Source organism: Octopus sinensis, linkage group LG28 (assembly GCF_006345805.1).
Source record: "Octopus sinensis linkage group LG28, ASM634580v1, whole genome shotgun sequence".
NCBI classification, from domain to species: domain Eukaryota; kingdom Metazoa; phylum Mollusca; class Cephalopoda; order Octopoda; family Octopodidae; genus Octopus; species Octopus sinensis.
Genome location: NC_043024.1, coordinates 2,635,936 through 2,646,863, shown reverse-complemented (window position 1 = coordinate 2,646,863; position 10,928 = coordinate 2,635,936).

Below are 10,928 nucleotides of genomic sequence, written 5' to 3'. Positions count from 1 at the left end.
ACGACAGGCTTCTTTCAGTTTCCGTCTACCAAATCCACTCACAAGGCTATAGCAGAAGACACTTGCCCAAGATGCCACGCAGTGGGACTGAACCTAGAACCATGTGGTTGGTAGGCAAGCTACTTACCACACAGCCACATATATATATATATATATATACTCTTTTACTTGTTTCAGTCATTTGACTGCGGCCATGCTGGAGCACCACCTTTAGTCGAGCAAATCGACCCCGGGACTTATTCTTTGTAAGCCCAGTACTTATTCTATCGGTTTCTTTTTGCCGAACCGCTAAGTGACGGGGACGTAAACACACCAGCATCGGTTGTCAAGCAATGCTAGGGGGATAAACACAGACACACAAACACACACATACATATATATATATATATATATATATACATATATACGACAGGCTTCTTTCAGTTTTCGTCTACCAAATCCACTCACAAGGCTTTGGTCGGCCAGAGGCTATAGCAGAAGACAGTTGCCCAAGCTACTTACCACACAGCCACTCCTGCGCCTATATATATATATATATAAAGTGTGTATATATATATATATATATATGTGGAGGCGCAATGGCCTAGTGGTTAGGGCAGCGGACTTGCGGTCGGAGGATCGCGGTTTCGATTCCCAGACCGGGCGTTGTGTGTGTTTATTGAGCGAAAACACCTAAAAGCTCCACGAGGCTCCGGCAGGAGGTGGTGATCCCTGCTGTACTCAAAAGGCGGTGCTCCAGCATGGCCGCAGTCAAATGACTGAAACAAGTAAAAGAATTAAAAAATATCTATAGGCGCAGGAGTGGCTGTGTGGTAAGTAGCTTGCTTACCAACCACATGGTTCCGGGTTCATTCCCACTGTGTGGCACCTTGGGCAAGTGTCTTCTACTATAGCCTTGGGCCGACCAAAGCCTTGTAAGTGGATTTGGTAGACGGAAACTGAAAGAAGCCCATCATATATATGTATATATATATATGCATGTGTGTGTTTGTGTGTCTGCGTTTGTCCCCCTAGCATTGCTTGACAACCAATGCTGGTGTGTTTACGTCCTGTAACTTAGTGGTTCAGCAAAAGAGACTGATAGAATAAGTACTAGGCTTACAAAGAATAAGTCTTGGGGTCGATTTGCTCGACTTGAAGGCAGTGCTCCAGCAATAAAGTGTCTTGCTCAAGGACACAATCTGCGACTGGGAATTGAACCCATGACCTTACGATCATGAGCTGAATGCCCCTAACCACTAAGCCACGTGCCTTCACTATACACACACATATATCTCATTTGACTGCGGCCATGCTGGAGCACCGCCTTTAGTCGAGCAAATCGACACTGGGACTTATTCTTTTTTGTAAGCCCAGTACTTATTCTATCGGTCTCTTTTGCCGAACCGCTAAGTAACGGGGACATAAACACACCAGCATCAGTTGTCAAGCAATGCTAAGGGGACAAACACAGACACACACATACATACGACAGGCTTCTTTCAGTTTCTGTCTACCAAATCCATTCACAAGGCATTGGTCGGCCCGGGGCTATAGCAGAAGACACTTGCCCAAGGTGCCATGCAGTGGGACTGAACCCGGAACCATGTGGTTGGTTAGCAAGCTACTTACCACACAGCCACTCCTACGCCTATATGTATATATATATATATATATATATATATATATATATATATATATATATATATATATATATATATATATATATATATATATATACACACACAAATATACATATACAATGAGGGGTCTCTATTTATTTTTGAGATATCTTTGTATATGTATGTATGTATACATGCATATATATACATATGTATATATATATATATATATATACAAACACACACACACATGTGCATGTGTGTGTCTGTCTGTGTGTACAATCTGCAACAAAATGGTTTCTTATCTGCTGGTATTATATTTAATGCTAAAAAAAAAGACACAAAAATAATTGGGGAAGAAAAACTAAATTGGGCAGATAAATTAAGATTTGCAAATGATAATTATGGTCTTGGCCTTGTGCAAATGTTTAATTGATGTTAATTAGTGTTTAGTCGGCGGAATTTGTGACGAATAATAAATTAGGTGACAAAGAAAAATGCATGAGAAGTGATGCTTTTATAATTGGAAGAGGCAGGATACAGAGAGGGGGGAGAGAGAGGAGGTAGGAGGGAGAGGTGAGAGGAAAATAGATGGAGAAAGGAGATGGGAGGGGAGGGGAGGAGAGGGGATCCGCATCCACCCCACGGGGTAGATTAAAGATAAGGAAGGAAAAATAGGAAAAGAGAGAAACGGAGACGAAATCTGGTGTACATGCAGGCATACACATAGACACATACACACAGACAGACACATGCACACACACAGTCACACACACACACATATGCATGCATGCACACACACAAACATACAGACACACACACATACATGCACACTCTCACAGACACATTCACAAACATACACATGCATACACACATGGCCATACACACACACACATATACATATGCACACATTCACACACACACACAAACACTCACATGCATACAGTCTCACACACACACACAATCTCTCTCACACACACACACAGACAGTCACACACACACACACATGCATAGTCACACACACACACGCATACAGTCATGAAAGACCTGGCTGGAGGGCCAACCTTTCGAGTTCTTTTACAGGGCTTAGAAAAAACTGAAGGACCTCTGCAATTAGGCCTGAGAGGGGAATATGTCTTCTGCAGAAAGAGCTAAATGCCATATGTAAATGGACCGAGAAAAACAGCATGCAATTTAATGCAAGGGAATTCCAAGCCCTCGGTTACCTGCTAACTGGTGCTCAGAAGCCACAACAACGACACTCTTGGCTAAGAGGAGCGGCAACCCTAACCCTAACCCAAGCCCTTACTCTAACCCTAACCCTAGCCCTAACCCTAACTCTAACCTAACCCTAACCCTAACCCTAGCCCTAACTCTAAACTAACCCTAACCCTAACCCTAACTCTAACCTACCGCTAACCCTAACCTCTAGCCCTAACCCTAACCCAAGCCCTTACTCTAACCCTAACCCTAACTCTAACCTAACCCTAACCCTAACCTCTAGCCCTAACCCTAACCCAAGCCCTTACTCTAACCCTAACCCTAACTCTAACCTAACCCTAACCCTAACCCTAACCTCTAGCCCTAACCCTAACCCAAGCCCTTACTCTAACCCTAACCCTAGCCCTAACTCTAACCTAACTCTAACCTAACCCTAACCCTAACCCTAACTCTAACCTAACCCTAACCACTAACCCTAACCCTAACCTAACCCTAACCCTAACCCTAACCCTAGCCCTAACTCTAACCTAACCCTAACCCTAACTCTAACCTACCGCTAACCTCTAGCCCTAACCCTAACCCAAGCCCTTACTCTAACCCTAACCCTAACTCTAACCCTAACCTCTAGCCCTAACCCTAACCCAAGCCCTTACTCTAACCCTAACCCTAACTCTAACCTAACCCTAACCCTAACCCTAACCTCTAGCCCTAACCCAAGCCCTTACTCTAACCCTAACCCTAACCCTAACCCTAACCTCTAGCCCTAACCCTAACCCAAGCCCTTACTCTAACCCTAACCCTAGCCCTAACTCTAACCTAACTCTAACCTAACCCTAACCCTAACTCTAACCTAACCCTAACCACTAACCCTAACCCTAACCCTAACTGTTTCAGTGTTTGGTCCGGTGATTGATATGAGCAACGATGCCTCCTCAATCCACCTACATATCACCAAAATAGTGGCAATGTGCAAGCTATTGGCTAGATGAACCCTAAGAACTTTCCAAACAAGGGACCAGAAAACTTTGCTGGTTCTACAGAGAACCTTTTTACTCAGCTGTCTGGACTACTGCTCTCGGCTGTAATCATCTCACAGAGTCAAATTAATTGCAGAACTCGAGGCAGTTCAATGGGACTACACCAGGAAGGTTGTGTGAAGGGAAGAGCTAAGCTTCTGGGAGAGACTGAAAGAGCTGTGACTCTATTCCCTGGAATAAAGACAAAAGAGGTGTAGTGGATGTGTGTGTGTATTAATAAATATATAAATTGTTTCATGATTAAAAAGGGATTTATTTACATGGGTTATAAATACACTACATACAATTGTAAGCAAATGCTACGCATTGCTTGTTTAGAGCACATAATAAAGATGAATATGTTTGTGTGTGTGGGTGTGTGCGTGAATCATTCGAAAACATAGCCTGTAGGCATTTTCTCTGTCGTCTCCAAAACGCGGGTTGTCTGCTGGTGTGTTAGCTCCGATTGTGTTTCTTTCTCTGTTTTTCCCTTGTATTTATAATATTTGAAACAGCTAGCAAGATAGACATACTGCAACAGAGTTACTACTTAAGTAGGTCAGCACTTGTCCAGTTGAACTTCGTCTGACATGGCTGAGGTCGCAGGTTAAAAGGAGATGATCAATCACTTTTTGACAGAACAAAGGATCTTTAAATTTCGCGCCAATAGATGCAGTGGTTTTTGACGACCGATGATTCTTGGATTCGATTTCGAATCTAAGCTTAGAGAAGGAAGTGCTAACTCTTACAGAGGTATGCAGGGGTATATGTACGGAAAATCCTGCAGGAATTGGCACCAAACTTTGACACCTTCAAACTGGACGTCACTGTACGGTTCTAAAAGTCCCAGCTGTCCTGTCTAGAGTGAGGGCCATGTACAGCAATAGGCTGGGATTCAAGGGCCCACAGCTATTTAAGGCCTTGCCAAAAACCATCTGAAGGATCTTTATGGGGTTGTCAAGGAACAACTTGACCTCCTGCTGTCCAAAACTGCGATATAGGTTCATCCAGGACTTTGGACAGCAGGAGGTCCTGGAAGAACCTATATCGCAGTTTCGAACTCCCTTCTTCACCGAAAGCTGATCTCATAAGAATGGCCATTGAAAAGATGAATAAACAGGCGGTGCCCCAGCATGGCCACGGCCTTTGGGCTGAAACGTATAAAGAAATAAGAGAATTGGCGATCTTTCGTCTCTAGTAGACCTTTCCGTCGATTTCCATAAAAATTTTTTTTTTTTTACATATGGGCTTGCGGGAACTTTTGAAGTAATATACATACAGTGGCTGTGTGGTAAGTAGCTTGCCTACCAACCACATGGTTCCGGGTTCAGTCCCACTGCGTGGCATCTTGGGCAAGTGTCTTCTTCTATAGCCTCGGGTCGACCAATGCCTTGTGAGTGGATTTGGTAGACGGAAACTGAAAGAAGCCTGTCGTATATATGTATATATATATATATGTATGTGTATGTGTGTGTATATGTTTGTGTGTCTGTGTTTGTCCCTCTAGCATTGCTTGACAACCGATGCTGGTGTGTTTATGTCCCCGTCACTTAGCGGTTCGGCAAAAGAGACCGACGACTAAAGGCGGTGCTCCAGCATGGCCGCAGTCAAATGACTGAAACAAGTACAAGACTAAAGAGAAAGACATATACACATACTCCGAGTAAAAAATTTCGGTTATCTCTCTCTTTCACTCATTACTCTCTCTGTCTCTTCACACACACTAACAGAAGCACTTCACTTACACAACATACTGTCTGTCTACCCACACCCCATCAAACACACACACACACACACACATGTACATCAATGCTTCCCATGCACGGTAACTTCAAAAGAACTTCCCTCGTCATACAATCGCTTTCTCTTAGTCTCTTTCGCTCTCATTACTTCAAAAGTTCCCGCAAGCCCATATGTAAAAAAAAAAGAAGTTTTTTACGGAAATTGACGGAAAGGTCTACTAGAGACGAAAGATTGCCCATGCACGGTAACTTCAAAAGAACTTCCCTCGTCATACAATCGCTTTCTCTTAGTCTCTTTCGCTCTCATTACTTCAAAAGTTCCCGCAAGCCCATATGTAAAAAAAAAAAAATTTTTTTTTACGGAAATTGACGGAAAGGTCTACTAGAGACGAAAGATTGCCCATTTCATTAAACATTCATTAAACAAATTCCAGAATGAAAAAGATGGAAAACTCCCTCAAAAGTAAATTTCGGGGGTCAGGTTTCTTTATCCCTCATAACTTTATTTTTGGGGGAATTTTCAGATAATTTTTGCAAATTTGTATTCTACACTTGGGAATTCACAAAACTGTAAAAAAAAAGTAAAAACTAAATAAAACTGTCGTAATTAAAAAAAAAAAAAACATTCAACTTTTCGAATTTTGGCGATCTTTCGTCTCTAGTAGACCTTTTCGTCGATTTCCGTCAAAATTTTTTTTTTTTTTACATATGGGCTTGCGGGAACTTCTGAAGTAATATACATACATATACACATACACCGAGTAAAAAATTTCAGTTATCTCTCTCTTTCACACATTACTCTGTCTCTTCACACACACTAACAGAAGCACTTCACTTACACAACATACTCTCTGTCTACCCACACCCCATCAAACACACACACACGCACATGTACATCAATGCTCCCCATGCACGGTAACTTCAAAAGAACTTCCCTCGTCATACAATCGCTTTCTCTTAGTCTCTTTCGTTCTCATTACTTCAAAAGTTCCCGCAAGCCCATATGTAAAAAAAAAAAGTTTTTTACGGAAATCGACGGAAAGGTCTACTAGAGACGAAAGATTGCCAGAGAATTTGCGTATGGTGTGTGTTTGTACGTGTGTGCGTGTGTGTGTGTGTGTGCGTGTCAGTGTCTGTGAATGCGCGCGTGTTTGTGTGTGTGTCTGGTTTATTGTTCCACAAGAGACGGAATTTACTCTGGCCTCGATGGACGAAGGGACGCAACTCTCGGATTTCTTTCTTGCTTTTTCCGTTTCTTTTCTCGTTCCACTTCTTGCATCCAACATCTTGTTTTCCTTGTGTTTTTCACACAGACCAGCAATATGGATTTCCAAACAAAACCACCCGGGAGTATTCGAGCCGGAAGGATTGCTTGCAAACACAAGGCACGATGTGTAAGTCTACCGGATTATTGTATTTACCCAGCATGAAAGAATTCATATCTCATATTTAAATATTGCACAAATTACTGGGAAGCACTCCGTCGGTTACGACGATGAAGGTTCCGATTGATCCGAATCAACGGAACAGCCTGCTCGTGAAATTAACGTGCAAGTGGCTGAGCACTCCACAGACACGTGTAGCCTTAACGTAGTTCTCGGGGATATTCAGCGTGACACAGAGAGTGACAAGGCCGGCCCTTTGAAATACAGGTACAACAGAAACAGGAAGTAAGAGTGAGAGAAAGTTGTGGTGAAAGAGTACAGCAGGGATCACCACCATCCCCTGCCGGAGCCTCGTGAAGCTTTTTAGGTGTTTTCGCTCAATAAACACTCACAACGCCCGGTCTGGGAATCGAAACCGCGATCCTACGACCGCGCGTCCGCTGCCCTAACCACTGGGCCATTGCGCCTCCAGAGAGTGACAAGGCCGGCCCCTTGAAATACAGGTACAACAGAAACAGGAAGTAAGAGTGAGAGAAAGTTGTGGTGAAAGAGTACAGCAGGGATCACCACCATCCCCTGCCGGAGCCTCGTGGAGCTTTTTAGGTGTTTTCGCTCAATAAACACTCACAACGCCCGGTCTGGGAATCGAAACCGCTATCCTACGACCGCGCGTCCGCTGCCCTAACCACTGGGCCATTGCGCCTCCACGCACAAATTACATAACATAGAGAAGCGGGTGGGACTTCACGGGGTATTTTTACTGCGGGTATTTTTCAAAAATGTTCACAACCTTACAAAAATTATATCAGTTAAACAAATGACATTCTTTAAATGCATTTTAAAACCTGATAACATAACCAAAACACTTTTTCAGAAAATTGTCGCCGTTCTCTTTGAGAATGGGGCAAAATGAGTAAACCACTATAATACTCTTTTACTTGTTTCAGTCATTTGACTGCGGCCATGCTGGAGCACCGCCTTTAATCGAGCAACTCGACCCCGGGACTTATTCTTTTGTAAGCCCAGTACTTATTCTATTGGTCTCTTTTGCCGAACTGCTAAGTAACGGGGACATAAACATACCAGCATCGGTTGTCAGGCAATGCTAGGGGGACAAACACAGACACACACACACGCATATATATATATATATATATATATACACATATATACGACGGGCATCATTCAGTTTCCATCTACCAAATCCACTCACAAAACTTTGGTCGGCCCGAGGCTATAGTAGAAGACACTTGCCTAACGTGCCACGCAGTGGGACTGAACCCGAAACCATGTGGCTGGTTAGCAAACTACTTACCACACAGCCACTCCTGCGCTTATGTAAATTTCCTTCTTCATTCTTCAAGAATTACATTTGAAAAAGACTCATAATACAAACAATATCCATTCTTGGATATCAGAGGGATCATAAATGCAACAAAGATTTTAAATATCTTGGTCAAATGAAAGACAGTCTGTGAAAAATGGCAAATGATATGAAATTAACGGAATTCAACTAAATAAAAAAAAATCATAAAATAATTCTCTACAGCTTCTTCAGGATTCGCTGGAGCGACTCTCTTCCCAATATGATTACAAACGATGCAATTAAAGAGAAGAATTTGGTGAAATTAGTCATTACTCATTTTGCCCCAATTTAGACATTTTTTTTTAACTTGAAAATTAATCGAATTAGACATAAGTGTGGGAAAAGATTGACTTGGAATCCAAACAGAGAAAAGAATTCTGAGACTCATACAAACAATATCCATTCTTGGACACCAGAGAGAACAGAAATGCAAAAAAAATTTTAATTAAAATATCTTGGTCAAATGAAAGACAGTCTGTAAAAAATGGCAAATGATATGAAATTAACGGAATTCAACTACATTTTAAAAAATCATAAAATAATTCTCTACAGCTTCTTGACGATTCACTGGAGCGACTCTCTTCCCAATATGATTGCAAACGATGCAATTCAAGAGAAGAATTTGGTGAAATTAGTCATTACTCATTTTGCCCCAATTTAGACATCATTTTTTTAAAACTTGAAAATTAATCGAATCAGACATAAGTGTGGGAAAAGATTGACTTGGAATCCAAACAAAGAAAAGAATTCTGAGACTCATACAAACAATATCCATTCTTGGACACCAGAGAGAACAGAAATGCAAAAAAAAATTTAATTAAAATATCTAGGTCGAATGAAAGACCAAGAGACTCATTTTGCCCCAATTTAGACACCATGTTTTTAAAACTTGAAAATTAATCAAATTAGACGTTACAGTGGAAAAAAATTGACTTGGAATCCAAACAGAAAAGAATTCTGATTATTAAATACCAAAAATTATCCAAATGATTTATTAGCAACCCCAATTGCAAATTAGGTCAAATTTGTTAGTTAGTTGGTTAGTTAGTTAACATTAACTAACTAACTAACATTCTACCAGTATACGAACTTTAAAAGTGTTTAGTTACCTAGAAATTATGTTAAAAACTGCTGTTCAAACCGAAAAGATAGGAGGGAACAGACAAGGACAGACAAAGGGATTAAGTTGATTACATCGACCCCAGTGCGTAACTGGTACTTAAGTTTAAAAGTGTTTAGTTACAAAGAAATTATTTTAAAAATCTGCCAGTCAAAACGAAAAGATCCAGGGAATCGAACTCACTAACTCGCGATTGATAGCCCGATGCGCTAACCACCGAGCCATGCGCCTTCCGCTTAGACAGTAACCATGGTGATAGTCAACAACAATATTACGTTCCCCCTTCCTTCTTAGTTTCGCTTTTGTGTCGACAGCACTCTTTGTGGTTTCATATATTAAAGAGTCTAAGTCACATGACGCACCTTACTTCCGGCTTGTCACGTTTCCTCAATTCTTTGGAGACGAAATCGAAAGTAAATAAATATTTATTTATTTATTAAGCATCAGGGGTAAGTTATTATATATATATGTATATATATTGGAGAGGAATACGATCTGATTGAAGACGTTGTATAGCAAATACTGCGATTTATAGAAATGCCGTAGTTTGTTGTGTATTGATGTAGGCTGGGCAGGAATGGAGTGGCGGTCAATCGGAATAGCGGATAACGTTATCAGCCGGTTATTGTTATCGAAATTCATTGGTTCAGACTTTATATTTGTTTAACGTCATCTGTTAGGTGCTGTACGGAAATGATCGCAATAAGCGGCTTCCACTATATATATGATTCTTGTGAAATTCCTTTGTAATCGCCAACTTTTCTCTGTGTGTATGTGCATATATATGTATATACATATTTATGTCTATATTTATATATATATGTATATATGTGTGCGGACATAAGAATGCACATATATATATATAGACGTTTTTACTTAGTATTTTTCCATTTTTTAGCGGGGGGGGACATATATATATTCATTTTTTGTATATACGTGTGTATGTTTGCGTATATAAATATGTGCGGGTATGTACATATATGGGCGTGTGTGTGTGTATGAGTGCATAGGGGCATGTCCGTATATGAACGTGGTTTTTATGCTTTGTATACTTCCTTATTATATTTTTTTTCTGTTACCTTTAACCATGGTTTTTCTTGTGTTTGTGCGTATATAGACGTATGTATGAACTTTTACGGTACGCATGTGTGTGTGTGTGTGTGAGGTTGTATATATATGCGTATATATTTGGCGAAAAATGCGAGTGAAGATGTGTACGTTTCCATAGTGACGTATAAGTCCGCACGTGGGTTTTCGCGCGCAGAATTATAAAACAGTAATTTCCCTCTATATAACGGTATTTTTTCATAGCGTTTTTTCAGATGGCCAGATAACCGAAGAGATGGTGTTGTGGATTTCCACTTCGGCATCTGAAACTCAGAGTTTTATCTTGACTATTGAGTAAATGTAACATATTATTTTATAGATAGATTTCCTCTATTTACATAATATTGAGGTCTCTTTCTTTCTTTCTTTT